Raw genomic sequence first — 15,978 nt, 5'->3', positions numbered from 1 at the left:
TTACTTCCGATACTTCGAAACGAAACGAAATTGAGGTCCATTTGATTCGAAATTTTTCGAAACGAAACGAAATTTTAAAAAAATTCCGCGGAATTTTTATTGAATAGTTTTTTTGCATTATATACATAATGCAAAAAACTAATAAAAAGAATACGAATAGAAGAAAATTAATTTTGTTTAATATTGTTAAAGAAAAATATTGTTACCCAAATTCCATAAGTAGAATCTAGCTTAATTTTACAGAAGGACATAAGTAACAGATCAGTTTTTTACCTGTTTACCATTTTCAAAAGTATGCCTCTTCACCATAAACAACGTCAAAATATTCATCGCTTAATATTTCCAACAGGCCTCAGTAAAAATAAATTAAAGCTGATTTTTTAACTGCAATCAACAGATTTCACATTTATTGGATCTGTTCATCATTTTGAAAAGTATTACAGATTCAAAGTGCCACCCTTCCATTTCAATCGTTGAATAAAGTCTCCAGGTAAATTTACAACCAAATTCATGAAGATTTATTGAATCTGTGAGACAGCTGTTGGTTGCAGTAGTATACAGTTATTTTTTTTACCGGGATCTCAGCAAAATGGTCTGGTCAACTTTCACCGATATTCACCGAGATGTCTGTCAAAATTGCTGGAAATCAGCAAATAATTTGCCGAAAATCAGCTAACAAACATCATTTTTGCCGGAATATCAGTTATTTATTTTGCTGGCGCACGGCTATGCGGATTTTTACCGAGCTGCAGAAATAAAAACTAAGTGTGTAAACTCGACTTTTTCTAAATTTTTACTGAGGTCTGATGGAAATATTAAGCGAGCTTTTTTTTTGGTTATGGTGAGGGACATTTTTCATCCATCATTTTTTCTCGGCCTTTGAAGATAAACGAAAATCGTGACTGCTAGACGAAAACCTTTTTCGTTTAATCACTTCACCTCTCACTCACTTTTTGTGAGAACGATTAGAAAAATTCTATGGTGCGCTGATGGGAGTCGGACCTTAACAATAATAGCTGTGAGTTGCTCTTACTCTAGCAACACCATTACGCTATCTGTAGGCATTAGGTTACAAATGTCCCGGATTATGCGGGACAGTTCCGGGTTCAGGCTACTTGCCTCACATTGCCTGGCGCCCCGAAAAACGTTCTCCATTCCACGATGAATCTGTGAAGCCTGGAAATTCAAACCATTGGAAATAGAATGTAAAAAAAACTATCACAGATCTGAATAATTAAGAGAATATAGGAAACTTGAGCCTACTGAAGTTGAGGGTCTTGAGGGTCTACTGAAGTTATAGGATGAAGGTAATTTTGAGTATCCAAACAATTTTCGCAATATTAAAAATACCCAATCAGTTTTTATTTCTGCAGCTCAGCATAATAAAGAACAGACTTCCGTACAAAATACGGTTATTTGCTGATTTCCAATAAACTATTTGCTGTGTTTTAACAATAAAAAATAGGCATACGTGTTTGCTGAAAGCTAGGACATGATGTGACAATTCAATCGTGTCTGCCTTGTTACTATTCAGTCGGTAGCTGTGATGAGGTGGTCACCAGTGTAACCAAATTAATTTGGTACAGAACCTTCCATACAATATGTTTCAAAGAACAATGTATAAGGCTTTAGCTATTAAATGTAAACTAATTTTATGCCATCAAACTAGAACGCAGACATTAGCTTTTATTGCTAAATATTAGAGAGAGTGCTAGTAATGGACCCCGTGCGTATAATGGACTCCCTGAACAAAAACCAAAAGTTAACGCTGGAATCAACGATTTCCTGCAAATTTCCATTGGATAAAGTTGCTTCACATATCATGGTAGTTGTTTTTGGCGTGCCAATGAAATAAGTCTCAAAATGGTGTTTGTAAGAGTTTTTTTTTCATCAAATTTTCACGGTAGGTAATCATCCAATCTATATACATAAAAATGAATTTCTATCTATCTGCACCTTATAGATTTCGACTACTGAACTACTGAACGGATCGGCGTTAAAATTTGTATGCAGAGGTTTTTGGGGCCGGGGAAGGTTCCTAAGATGGTTCGAGATCCCTCCCTCATTTGGAAAGGGGGGCTCCCATACAAATGAAACATAAATTTCTTCATAACTCAAGAATTATTCAGAAAATAAATCAATTTTAGGCAAAACGAAGTTCGTCGGGTCTGCTAGTGTTGAATAAGCATAATGATTATAAAAAATCGATGAAAGACCCGGTAAATTTTCGTATTTTTGTCGTTTGAAATTGCTCCGCATTTTCAACCCATCGGGGCAAATAGAAATGCGTGATGCGGGGCAAGTTGAAATAACGGTTCAAAACGTCACCCTCGCAATTTAAAATGAAATTGGTCTTGTTTTGAGATTCTTAATCTACTTTTCCTCGTAGTGAGCACTGGATTTCAAAAAAATAAAACAGAGCATGTAACTATTTTGTTAACTCCACCTTTCACGTCCCTAGTCCCCTATTTCTTCAATCGAGGGGTTTGTGAGAGATATGCTGGTTAATTAATGTGAATTTACGAAGAAGCCACAAACGAATTGATCAAGCGAACCAAATAATTAATCATCCTGAAAAGTAATCCGAGTAAATATCAAGATGGACAATACAAGAAGGATTTGATTTTCAAAATTCTAGAACAAAGCCTACTATTTTATCACTTTTCCTTAACAGGAGACAATTTTGAGCTAACGTCTGAAAGATATTCAAAATCATCAGAAGTTTACATCAACATTTACATGGGACTCTTATGAGTGTCCTGGCAGTACAGTCACCATACCAACCTTGTGCATCTTGAGTTTCACTGAGTACTATATATTTTGTTTTTGATACGGCAAAATTGGTTAATGTCTGTAAATATATAGCGCAGTGTTTCAACTTGCCCCGATACGTGGGGAAGTTGAAACGATGCATATAAAAATATAATTTTAGTATACTAACTATTTATAAGAAAGTTTGGTAAGGTTGCTAATTTTTTATGTATAATCTTTGCCCCGAACTAGCAAATGCCGCAAACGAACTCAAAATTTATCAAATAATGATTTTTTTTTAAAAGCACTACAAAGTTCAACTTTGAAAAAACCATTTCAACTTGCCCCATGTACCTTATGAAATTTTAAATAGAGTTTGAATGGCTTTATTCAGCGGCGCAGCCAAATTTTTTTAAGGTATGAAAATTTAAAATATTAAAAATATATTTCGAGATTCCGCGAAATTCCGTTTAATTTCGTTAAAAGCATGATTTTTCTGTCGAAATTTTTGAAATTATTCGATACGAAACGAAATCAGAAAATCAGATTTCGCCATACTAAAATTCCGCGAAATTCCGCGGAATTTCGTTTCGAATGCCCTAAAACGAATTTTTTCGAGATACCGCATATGCTTAATTAGGGGTTAGGGACGATGGTCCCCTTGGTCGCACCCACTCACTCTAGCTGATGTCAGAAGGACAACAATGTCCAGGCTACACTACCAGCTAAGTACAAAACCCTTAGCTGGCGGTCGATTGTCATCGGAAGACCCGTGGAAGCGTGAGATTGGAACTTGTGAGGACCAGAGCCAGAGTGTAGGTCGCTCCTTCCCAGATGTCAACTCACCATTTCGCAGCGCTGTGTGTATGTGTGTGCACAAAAGCTAAGAAAAACATTAGACAACTATTCATATAGTAATCCTCAACCTCAAGTTTCATTCGACAGGGGGCAAAGCCTAGTTGATCACTATTGAATTTTTCAACGATCGACCGCTGCGTTTAAAATTTATAAAGAAAATGGTACATCGAATCATATTCACCATATATGGTTGGTGTTTTGACTAAATGCGAGAAAGGCAGTATCACTACTCGGTGAATTAAGTTGGGCTTTTTTTTATTTCTTATTGGAGATTGCTTAACTTGATCACTTCGTTCAGTTCGCTTTGAACACGTTTGTACAGAGTTACTTTTTTGTCATGCATACCAAAATGTCTGAGGCTCTTACTAAGTTAGTTAAGAACAACGTGGTGGAATTAAATGGAATAGTATTGCGCAGATTGCGCCTTATTAGACCCCTGCGCTAAAATTATTAGCGTGAATATTTTCCCCGTGTCACACAAACAAGTGAATTAACACTATTTGCTGTTTGTTTGAGTAAACCAAAACACGTATGTTGATAAATAACAACAACAAAAAAACAATTACAAAGATAGTTTGAATGTATTAGTGTGCACGCTGAAAATTCAAAGCAAAACGAAATTGCGCCAGAGTCTAAAGATTGATGCAACGGGCAATACTAAACTAAACTCTTATGACAGGTGAATACATTTCACTGAAAAAGCCTAATAATTTTCTTGGCTTTATCTTGTCCATCTGAAGCAGAGCTCTACTACTTTGAAAAATCTGCCCGCACACTTTCGACAAGTGCAAAAAGATGGAGGTGACCGATACCAGGTGCAACAACTGCGGCGACAAACATCGGGCCTGTACGAAGGGCTGTCTAAAGCGGACGGAGTTCCTCGAAATCCAGAAGAAGGCTTCCACAAGGACCTCACCAAAGTAAGACTGAGAACCAGCGACTAACGAGGTGAATTATCTGGCCATCCCGGCTCTCCGACGAGCGCTTCCAATCCTCCCACCATTACAACCGCACAAGTGACTGGCAGCGGCCGCTGCTTCGGTTCAAGTTCCAGCACCACTGGCACCATCCACCAGCGGCTGCCCTCGTTCCCTCTTCCAGGATTCCGTCGGCAGCCGGAAGGACGAAACTGTCACACCGGAATAATTTGCTCCGTTCTACACCAAGGACGTTTTCCACCATTTAGTAATCCTGGTTCAAAAATGTTCTTGGTTGTACGCTGCGATGAACAGGATTCTACCGGCAGAAGTGGTAACTGCGGCGCCGATGGTATCGATGACATTCAGCTGGAAGCTTGGCAGCAGGTGACAGTTGATGTTGTAGCGAAGAGCGATGGCTTCACAGTTCTATGAAACTGCGATTATTGCCGGAAAGAACCGCTCCACTGCCATACAACCTTGCTTCGCGAAATCCCGTTCGTGAATGGCCAAGAGACGCCAAACGCTGTGCGCTTGTAGCGGGTTGAGTGTTACTTGCAGTGCTCCTAGTAGCATTAGCAGAACACTCACCTAGCATCAATAACCGAGCCTTCAGTTGAAGATTATATTTACCGTCAGGGTCACTTTCGGTATCCCACAAGTTCTATGTTTGAATTTCTCTGATAACGGAGTTAAAGTGCTAGTTGCAATGCATACTGAATGATAACAAAATTTCAATCATTTATTTTAAGTTTCTACCACTAACGCTGTAACTCCGTTAATAGTGGAATTCAAACAACGCAACGGGCTATTAGGCAGGTTTTGAAACTCAGCCTCTGGAATGAGTTAAGAATAAACTAGTAAATGATTGAACTAGGATCACTAAATGATCCAAAACATCATTGCGTACAACCCAAGTCTGGCGACGTTAATCCAGAAAATATGGGAGGATGAAGAACTGCCTGCCGTCTGGTTGGATGGCCTCATATGCCCAATCTATAAGAAATGGCACAGACTAGAGTGTACCAATTACAGAGCGATCATCCTCCTGAACTCGGCGTACAAAATCCTGTCGCGTATCCTGTTTAACAGACTGAGACCCATTGAGAAGTACTTCGTCGGCGAATACCAGGCAGGTTTTCGTGAGGGCCGATCAACGACGGATCAGATGTTTAGTCTGCCGATGATCCTTGATAAATTCCGAGAGTACAACTTGCAGGCTCACCATCTGTTCATTGATTTCAAAGCAGCGTACGATTCAGTGAAAATAAATGAGCTATGGCAGATAATGTCCGAACATGGTTTTCCGGCGAAACTTATTAGACTGATACGTGCAACGCTGAATGGCTCGAAATCAAGTTTTCGGATTGCAGACGAAGTGTCAACCTCGTTTGTGACCTTAGACGGATTGAAGCAGGGTGATGCACTTTCAAATTTATTGTTCAATATTTCATTAGAGGGCGCTATTAGATCTGGCATGCAAAGGAACGGCACTATCATCACACGGTCGCATATGCTGCTAGGCTTTGCGGACGACATCGACCTCATTGGAATCGATCGCAGAGCAGTACAGGGTGTTCAATAAGTTCGAATGCTGCAAGCCTCTTTAATAAAGAAATAAAAAAAAAAAGTTCGAATACAAATGTTTGATCATTGTGTTTGTAAGCCCAATGTACATATTCTGTGTTAGTATTGGTGTCAGCGTTAGCTTTATATATACGCTAACGGATGTGTGTGGTGTTGACATTCTGTCACTTGTTGTTTGTTTATTACGCGCGGTGGATTGGCGTATTGTAAACAGCATTTTTTGAAGGTCAAAATCATTGCGGTGTACTACAAAACTGAGACCTTGGGGAAGATTGATACCACCAGTGGCCCGGTGATAAGACGGAGATCAGCCCTACATGTTCCAATGGGACGATACACGGAAAATGCGATTTAAGCCTTATATGGGGACAATTTCATCGACTTTTTGGACAAAACTTTGCGACCTTCCAGCTTCCCGGATTTGAACCCTCTTAACTTTCTTGTTTGGTCCTTTATTATGTTAAAGGTGTACGAATACAAGGTCAGTAACTTGGACCAGTTCAAGACGTAATTCTCAAAATCTGGAACGAAATGCCCATGCAGACCGTGCGTGCCGCTTGCGATGGTTTTCAGAAACGTTTGAAGCTCGTGAAGAAGTACAAAATAAAGGTCATTCCAGAAGAAATGTTACAAACGTTCCTTAAAAACAATACTTTCAATGAAATGTAACCGGGAAAAGAAATAAATTAATTACAATTTTTAAACATTTTTTGAAAGTGTATTCGAACTTATTGAACACCCTATAGTGGCGGCTTTTGTCCCACTGAAGAGGGAGACGGCGAGGATAGGCTTAACCATTAACTCTACCAAGACACAGTACATGGTGGCAGGTAGAGATAGAGGAAGACCTAGTGGTGTGTTGGTGCTGAGGTAGTGCTTGATGGGGATGTGTTTGAAGTTGTTGAAGAATTTGTTTACCTTGGAACGCTTGTGACATGTGATAATGACGTTTCCCGTGAAGTAAAAAGACATATTTCTGCTGCGGATTATGGAAACGAATTTTACTCTATACAAAACTCTGATTCTACCAGTGGCCCTTTATGGACATGAAGCATGGACATCAAAAGAGGCGAACCGGAGAGCTTTTGGGGTTTTCGAGCGAAAAGAGCTGCGTACAATATTCGGAGGGAAACTAGAAAATGGTGTGTGGCGCAGACGCATGTATCATGAGCTGTATCAAGTATACAAAGAAGAGAATATTGTGATTCGTATAGAATACGGCAAACTTCAGTGGGCTGGTCACTTAGTGCGAATGTCGGAAGAAAGAATAGCGAAAACAATATTCAACAGAGAACTAGATGGAGACCGGTGACTTCATGGAAGACCACGAACACGCTGACTGCACGCGGTGGAATCGGATCTCGGGACCCTAAACGTTCGGGGAAACTGGAGGAACATCGCCTAAGACCGACGATTATGGAGCTCTACAATACGCCAGGCATATGTGTATCGACGCTGTAGCCAACCAGGTATCCAGGTAGGTACTTCGATTTGACTGATGGCATTGTTCTACTACTCTACTCTACCATTCACAAGTTAGGAACACAAGCTGATACTTAAGGGTTGAAAAGACACTGGAGAAGTGGTGTGGTTCAGGATTAAGTAGATATAAAGCTGGATGGGATGATAAAAGTGCCCTTTAACTTCAATCAATTTTCCAAATGGTTAATCGTTCAAGTTGTAAAGTTGCTTGTTCCATGCTTGTAATATATAAAACTAATTTCACTAAATACTGTCTTCGAATTTTTGCCACCAGTACTTTAACATTTGTTCGAGAGGAATGTTCCATGGAAAAATTGTCAATCCTTTCACTGCACTGTTTTTGCGTAACCACTTTCGGAGTGCTGGTGATCGTATTGACTGGCAGTGAGCCAGTTTTGTTGCACCGGGTATGCATTGTCAGCCAACCTTTTCGGACAATACAAAATGCGAAAACAAATTCGCGAGCGAAAAGCTGTCCAGGGATCGAGTGTGTCAGATTTGGAAGTGTTCAATATTTGGAGATGAGTTAAAAAAGATGAGTTGATTCAGAAAATAGGTCACGTATGCTGGATCATTTGACCGGTGTAGGGAATATGGACTTATACTCTTATAAGTACCAGCAAAACATGTGACAGTCAACGGAATCCCGTCGAAGGTTAGTTAGAGAACCCAAGTAGCACACATGTCCCACATAGATTACTGCAACGGATATGCGACTAGATTTGGTCACTATCAAGTTGCTGCAACCATTTTAGTCTGACTTGTGCTGCTCGGGGAAAGTTTTAGTTAGTGTACTGAGAGTCTTGGTTCAAACTCTTCTGAAGGAAAATGGTTACCTCCAATAACTTTTATCAATGAGCTGAGTGAGTGTATTATTTTTACTAATATCATCTTCTGAACTTTGGACCTACATTTTTGTGATATGTAAAATATTGAAAGCGAAAATATAGATTTTAAAGCTCCATTAGGATACGGCAAGCACAAAGATTTTTTTTATAGAAGTGGATTTTTTTTAAAGCGAACGGAGGGAAATTTTGTGACGATATAGATCGAACGACCTTCCTTCTGCCAAGCATCCATTTGAAGAAGGAAAAAGTATCAGCGTGGAAACTTATCTTTCTTCAGAGAAAGGTGGTCCGATTTGCTCATATACCATCGCGTGCGGAAACGATTTCCATGAAGAGTACTGACTCTAAGTCTTTTTTATGTAATCTGAAAAAGGTGACGAATACGCCATTTTTCAAAAATGGTGTTAAACGAGTAGTACTCATTGTCTATTTAACAGAAAAATGGATAACTTGAGTGTTGTAGAAAAAAATATTGTAAGCTCTTTTTAGTGGAATGTATTCAACCGTCTAAGACGAATTTAGTACTTTCCATTTAATTTCACTACGTTGTGTTATCTTTGCAGATACGTATTTCGACCTCAACTGTGAGGCTTCAGTGTCTCGTACTTGACTCGACTCTAGTCGAAAGTCGCGTCAAGTGCGAGACACTGAAGACGGCCTCACAGTTGAGGTCGAAATACGTATCTGCAAAGATAACAAAACGTATTGGAATTAAATGGAAATTACTAAACTCTTCTTAGACGATTGAATGTTGTAATTTGGCGTAGACGTCACTTTTTACGTACGACAAAATTGAATACGCACAATTAATCAATTTTTAAGTCTTTTTGGGAGTAGAAATCAATATAACGTGTTGGTACATCTCCCCTTTTTTATTGTTGTTAGAGTGTATATTCTTCCATTTTGTTTTGTTCAGCCTGTAAGAATTTACAAGCATTTGCATTAAAATGTTGAATTCCTCATGAACTGTGTTCATAACTGCTACTGCCGTGGAACATAACTGCCATCTAAATTCATTACGCTTACTAATTTGATTTTATAACTTGAACACGGAACAAATCTCTAGTTACGGAATAATAAAATTCTACTCACTCCGGAACATTAATAAGCTTCTTCCTCATAAAGATTGGCAGTTGTTATGACACCAAAAGTACGGCAGCAAATTACATCGGCGCACACTTCATGCCAAAGCGGACCAGTACCGTATCGGGGAAATTGTCCCCCCGGGAAAACACGAGGGAGGTCGCCTCAATTTCGGCACGTAGGCAACGTCCTGAATGCCTAAGAATCGCCCCGGGACGTATCGCCCGCTTGCCAATCCCCAACACTCGGGGCTATTATTACATGGGATTTATTAGCTTCGCGGATTGTTTGTCTTGGCCATTATTATCTGTCTTGTCGGTTGCACAGTGGAGCACTAGGTAATTTAATCCAGAAGAAAAATTGTTTCATACTTTCGTGATTCTCAATTGTTACCCTATTTTTATCGTTCTAACATTTTGACTTTTGATCATATTTTGAACTAATTTACGCCTGCATGTGTCGGTCGTTGCTTTAGCAATGCAGACCGCCGCGCCGTTATGTGCACGCAGCAATTGCTTTATTTTCAGACATTGGCCAATTTAATTCGCACTGTCGGATGTTCTGCGCCGGAATGGTTCAGTAGGAATGTGCTTCTCGAATTGTTCCCCTGCTCCCGAGTCCCGACGGCTCGGCCGGACGGCGATGGTAATTTAATATTTTCGTGTTTGCTGTATCTATTTCGCGCTTGATAGCCAGCCGTCGCAACGCGGCAACACGCGATTATGCAACACACAAAACAGTGCGGCACCTAATTAGAGTCGGAATCAGATGAAGATTCTAACGAGAAATAGAATACTTCACACCTTTCTGGATGGCGTGTTTTGGGTTTAACCCAACATGTGTTCCCCGAAGAATGTCAGGAATGGCTATAAATTAACTTATTTTTAATTTGTTTAATCATGTTGTTCTTGCAAATAAACAGAAAAAAAACTTACGTTACCATAGCTATAGATTTGGAACTTTCCTGACCACGGCCTGGAAACCTATTTACCGGCCTGGAAACCTATTTAAGAAAGATGCTTAGAACTAAGATAGAAATACCATATAGGAAAATGACGAGCCTGGAATTGACGCTACGATCCTACGTCCTGCTTATAAGGCAGAAGCGGTAGTCACTAGACCTCGGCAAAAATAAGTATTTTTTCTAGCAATCTAAAAAAAAACGTGGATTTTTTTGCCAATTAAACATCAATTTGTTAATTTTCGTTATTTTGTTATTTTGTTATTTGGCGGAATTCCACTTGGCCGAATATCACATTAGGCCGAAAGTCATTCAACCGAATTCCATTTGCTGAAAACCTCATATGGGTGAAAATGACACACGGCCGGAAAGGTCATGAAGTCTTCTTTTTCTTCATTGGCATTACATCCCCCACTGGGACATTACCGCTTTGCTTCTTAGTGTTCTTTAAGCACTTCCACAGTTATTAACTGCGAGGTTTCTAAGCCAAGTTACCATTTCCGCATTCGTATATCATGAGACTACTATCACGATGATACTTTTATGCCCAGGGAAGTCGAGACAATTTCCAATCCGAAAATTGTCTAGACCGTAACCGGGAATCTAACCAAGCCACCCTCAGCATGGTCTTGCTTTGTAGCCGCGCATCTTTCCGCAGGCTAAGTAGGGCCTCCAGCCAGGACATGAAGTCGTTTGACGTAAATGTTCGCCTGGCAGAAAGCGCCATTTGGCCAAAAATGTCATTTGTCCTATAGGGATGTCATACGGCCGAAAATGTTGGGTAATCAGGTTTTTCGCTTTAGCTTCAGGTTAGCTTAGCTTCAGCCTTCTTCTATCTTAGCTTTAGCTTAGCTTTAGTATAGCTTTAGCTTAGCTTAGCTTTTAGCTAGCTTTTAGCTAGCTAGCCAGCTTAGCTTAGTTAGCTTAGCCAGCTTAGCTTTAGCTTAGCTTTAGCTTAGCTTTAGCTTAGCTTAGTTTGCTTAGCTTTAGTAGCTTTAGCTTAGCTTTTAGCTTAGCTTTAGCTAGCTTTAGCTTAGCTAGCTTAGCTTTTGAAGCTTAGCTTTTAGCTAGCTTTAGCTAGCTTTAGCCCTGTTTGTAGCTTAGCTTTAGCTGTTCCAGCCCTGTTCAGCTTTAGCCCCTAGCTTAGCTTAGCTTACCTGTTAGCTTTTAGCTTAGCTTTTTAGCTAGCTTCTGTTTTAGCTTTAGCTAGCTTTAGCTGTTCTGTTCTTAGCTTGTTCCTGTTAGCTTAGCTTTAGCTTAGCTTTTAGCTAGCCCTGTTAGCTTAGCTTAGCCCCAGTTTTAGCTTAGCTTTAGCTTAGCTTTTAGCCTGCTTACCTGTTCAGCCCCACCCCACCCCTGTTCCTGTTCCTGTTCCAGCCCCACCAGCCACTGTTCCTGTTCCCCAGTTCCACCCCCTGTTCCCACCCACTGTTCCCACCCACTCCCACCACCAGCCCACTCCCCACCTGTTCCCCACCTGTTCCTGTCTGTTCCCACCCTGTCTCAGCCCTGTTCAGCCCCCACCTCCCTGTTCCCCCAGTTCCTGTTCCTGTTCCCAGCCCACCCCACTCCTGTTCCTGTTCCCACCCACTCCTGTTCCTGTTCCCCACCTGTTCCACCTGTCCTGTTCCCTGTTCAAACCCCAGCCCCACCCTGTTCCCAGTTCCTGTCTCCAGTTCCCACCCACCCCCTGTTCCTGTTCCCAGTCTCACCAGCCCCAGTTCCTGTTCCCACCACCCCACCTGTTCCCAGCCCTGTTCACCCAGCCCCACCCACCCCCCAGTTCCCACCTGTCTCCACTCCACCACCTGTCTGTTCCTGTTCTGCCCCACCCTGTTCCCACCCCTGTTCCACTCCCACCCCAGCCTGCCTGTTCGTTCAGCCCCAGTCTGTTCCTCCACCACCCCACCCCACCTCAGCCTCCACCCCAGCCTCCTGTTCCTCACTCCAGCCCTGTTACCCCAGCCAGCCCAGCCTACCCCAGCTGTTCTCACCCCTGTCTAGCTTAGTTTTTAGCTTACTTTTAGTTAGCTTTAGCCCAGCTTCTTAGCTTTCTTAGCTTTAGCTAGCTACTGTTCCTGTTAGCTTAGCTTTTAGCTTAGCTTAGCTAGTTTTAGCTTAGCTTTTAGCTTAGCTTTAGCTCAGTTTAGCTCAGCTTTAGCTTAGCTTTAGCTTAGCTTTAGCTTAGCTTTAGCTTAGCTTTAGCTTAGCTTTAGCTTAGCTTTAGCTTAGCTTTAGCTTAGCTTTAGCTTAGCTTTAGCTTAGCTTTAGCTTAGCTTTAGCTTGGATCTGACTGACTACATATATCCACAGAGAAACAGACGTCTCACTCAACACATGTTCCATCGTTCACCTTTTTAACGGTGGATTCAAATTTCTGTAGGTGGTCAATCGGTCACCGATGGCGCTTCCATCGGATTTGCTTGTGTTTGACGTTTGCACACTACCGCCATCTGGTTGCCGTTTGACCACACACACTGCATTTAGCACTGGGCGATGATGCTTCCGTGACGATGATTTTGATTGCATTTTGTTCTAAGTGAGACGTCTGTTTCTCTGTGATATATCTATAATTGCTATTCCGTGATTGACCAGAATCATTTGGCCGAAGGTCATTAGGCCGAGTGGCCATTAGGCCGAATTAGCAAAAGAAGCAAAAATTAAATTATCAGAAGTTCTTTCTTCACCTTCCTTATTCAATCTGTCTTCCTTTTCCTTCTTCTTCCTTTTTTTCTTTTTCGCTCTTCCTTTTTTCTTCTTCCTTCTTCTTTGTTACTTATTTGTTCTCCCTTCTTCCTTCTTCTTTCTGCATTCTTCTTCCTTCATTCTTCCTTCATTCTTCCTTCATTCTTCTTCTTTCTTATTCCTCTTCCTTCTTCCTTATTCCTCTTCCTTCTTCCTCTTCCATCTTTCTTCTTCCTTCTTCCACTTTCTTCTTTTTTTCTTATTTTCCCCACCCTTATTTTTTCTACTCTCTTCTTTTTTTACTCTTCTATCTCCCTTCTTCTTTCCTTCTTCCTTCTTTAACCTTTTTTTCTTTTTCTCCCTTACTTGTTGCTTTTTTTTTCTTCTTTTTTTTACTCTTTTTTCTCCCTTTTTCTTTCTTTCTTCTTTATTCCTACTTTTACCTTTTTTTCTTTTTCTTCCTTTTCCTTCTTTTTCCTTTTTTTTTTTCTTCTTCTTTCTCTTTTTCCTTCTTCCCTTATTCTTCTTCCTTCTTCCTTCTTTTTTCTTCCATTCTCCTTCTTCATTCTTCCTTCTTCCTTCTTTCTTCTTTCTTCTCTCTTCTTGCTTCTTTGTTCTCCCTTTTTCTTTGTTCTTTCTTGCTTCTTCGTTCTTCCTTCTTCTTTCTTCCCTCTTCCTTCTGCCTTCTTTCTTATTCCTTCTTGCGTTTTTTCCTTCTTTCCCCGTCTTCCTTCTCTCTTCTTCTTGCTTTCTTCATCGTTCTTCATTCTTTCTTTTTCTTTCTTCCTTCTTCGTTCTTCCTTTTTCCTTATTCCTTCTTCTTTCTTCCTACTTTTTCTTCCCTCTTCGTTCTTCCTTTCTCTTTTCTTCTTCTTCCTTCGTCCTTCTTCCTTCTTCTTCCTTCCTTCTTTCTTCTTCATTCTTCCTTTTTCCTTCTTCCTTCTTCTTTTTTCATTCTTTCTTATTCCTTTTTCTTTATTTCGTCTTTCTTTTTCCCTCTCTCTTCTACCTTCTTTCTTCTTCCTTCTTGCTTATTCCCGTTTTTTTTCCTTATTTTTTCCCTCTTCTTTTTCTCTTCTTCTTGCGTTCTTCTTCGTTCTTCTTTCTTCTTTCTTCCTTCTTCCTCCTTTTTTCTACTTTCTTCTACCATTCTATTGCTTCCTCACTTCGCACTACTAACTTCTCATTCTCCAGTTCTCATTCGGCCTAATGCCCATTCGGCCCAATGATCATTCAGCCTAATGGCGTTCGGCCTGATGACATTAGGCCTAATGACACAGCATCTTCTCAGTGTATAAGTTTCTGTGACTCAAATGTTCAAATGATAAACAACGGCGCCTGCCACGGCCTTGTAGTCATTTAAGAAGAGGGGAGGAATATAAGCAGGTGGTTTTTGTTATTTTAAGACCGTTTCTATCTCTGCGTCTCCACAAAAACCACAGGAAGGATTAGCAGTTAGTCGGTGGGCATCGTTGGATCTGGATTAACTCTAATAAGCGATGCGACCGTGCAATTTTTGCCTTTCTCGTATACTAAGTATACGTGAAGGCTATATGATCACTCCAAAACCAAACGTTTGATAGAAGGCTCGGAGACCCATAGTGTTATATACCCATCGACTCAGCTCGACGAATTGAGGCGATGTCTGTTTGTGTGTATGTATGTATGTGTGTGTGTGTATGTGTGTATGTGTACATAATTTTGTAGACACACTTTTTGAAACTTAGCATTTGCCGAATTACTCGCAACAAGTTCCATTCGACTAAGAATCCTGTCCCATTGTTTGCTATTGAAAATTGGCCACTCTGGACTATAGGATCAGAAGTTATGGCCAAAATACTATTTTCTATGCGCAAAACACGCTAAAAAACACTCACTCATATTTTTTTAGTACAAGAAAGGCACCAACACCGCTAGGTGGATTTATCAGGGTTTTTTAAACAACGATTTGAACTAAATATGGTTCGGCCGCACAAAGTAGAACCTGCATACCGAGCAGGAACACGATCAATTGCGTATCAATTGATTTACTTTTCGACTGCACAAAGCACAAACATATGCAACCTATGGAAAATTTCACTTGTCTCGACTAGGGCAAAGCGCAATACTCCGTTGGGCAATCAGGTCATTTGGCCTAAAAAGTAGATCAAGCAATAGTGAATTCAAAAAGTGTTAGGTGAATAATGTGTCTTATGTGAAGCTAGAAATAAAAAGTAAAAAATGAGATGTCTCATTTTGTTATAAGCCCAATTATAGTGATTTTTCCGTTGTACGTAAGAGATGTCTCATTGGTTCAAATGACCTATTCGGCCAAACGAACAATATTTTCGACCAAATGACGGTTTATGTCTATTTAAGCCAAAGGACGTTCGCTCAGATTAGTTTTAGTATTTTCCTAAATCACTTAAATAATCATCAAAGTTCAGGATGTACGCTGCAATTAGTTAAGAATACTCATTACGGAATCCAAATTAAAAAGTACTCGCGTTTTCAAGGGCACATCACTAAATACGGAAGCAACGCACAACTGTCATTTTTATTGTAGGGTGCTGTCAATACGATACACCGCGTGGCTGTTGTAATGTTTCCAAAAGCGCATTTGCACAAGATTCCACGCGGCGTTCCACATTCGAAAGGAACAACCGCACCCTAGGAAACGCCGCTATGTTATCTCCCCATAAGAATCGAGTATACGGCTAGCAAAAAATACGGTGCGTCGTTTCCTTTGGGGAGCACCGCGTGTACTTTTGGGCAAATGCGTTAATAGAAATGACAGTTGTGCGTTACTTCCATATCGAGTGGTGTG

This window comes from Armigeres subalbatus, chromosome 2 (genome assembly GCF_024139115.2).
Source record: "Armigeres subalbatus isolate Guangzhou_Male chromosome 2, GZ_Asu_2, whole genome shotgun sequence".
In the NCBI taxonomy this organism is placed as follows: domain Eukaryota; kingdom Metazoa; phylum Arthropoda; class Insecta; order Diptera; family Culicidae; genus Armigeres; species Armigeres subalbatus.
This window is presented reverse-complemented; position numbering follows the sequence as displayed.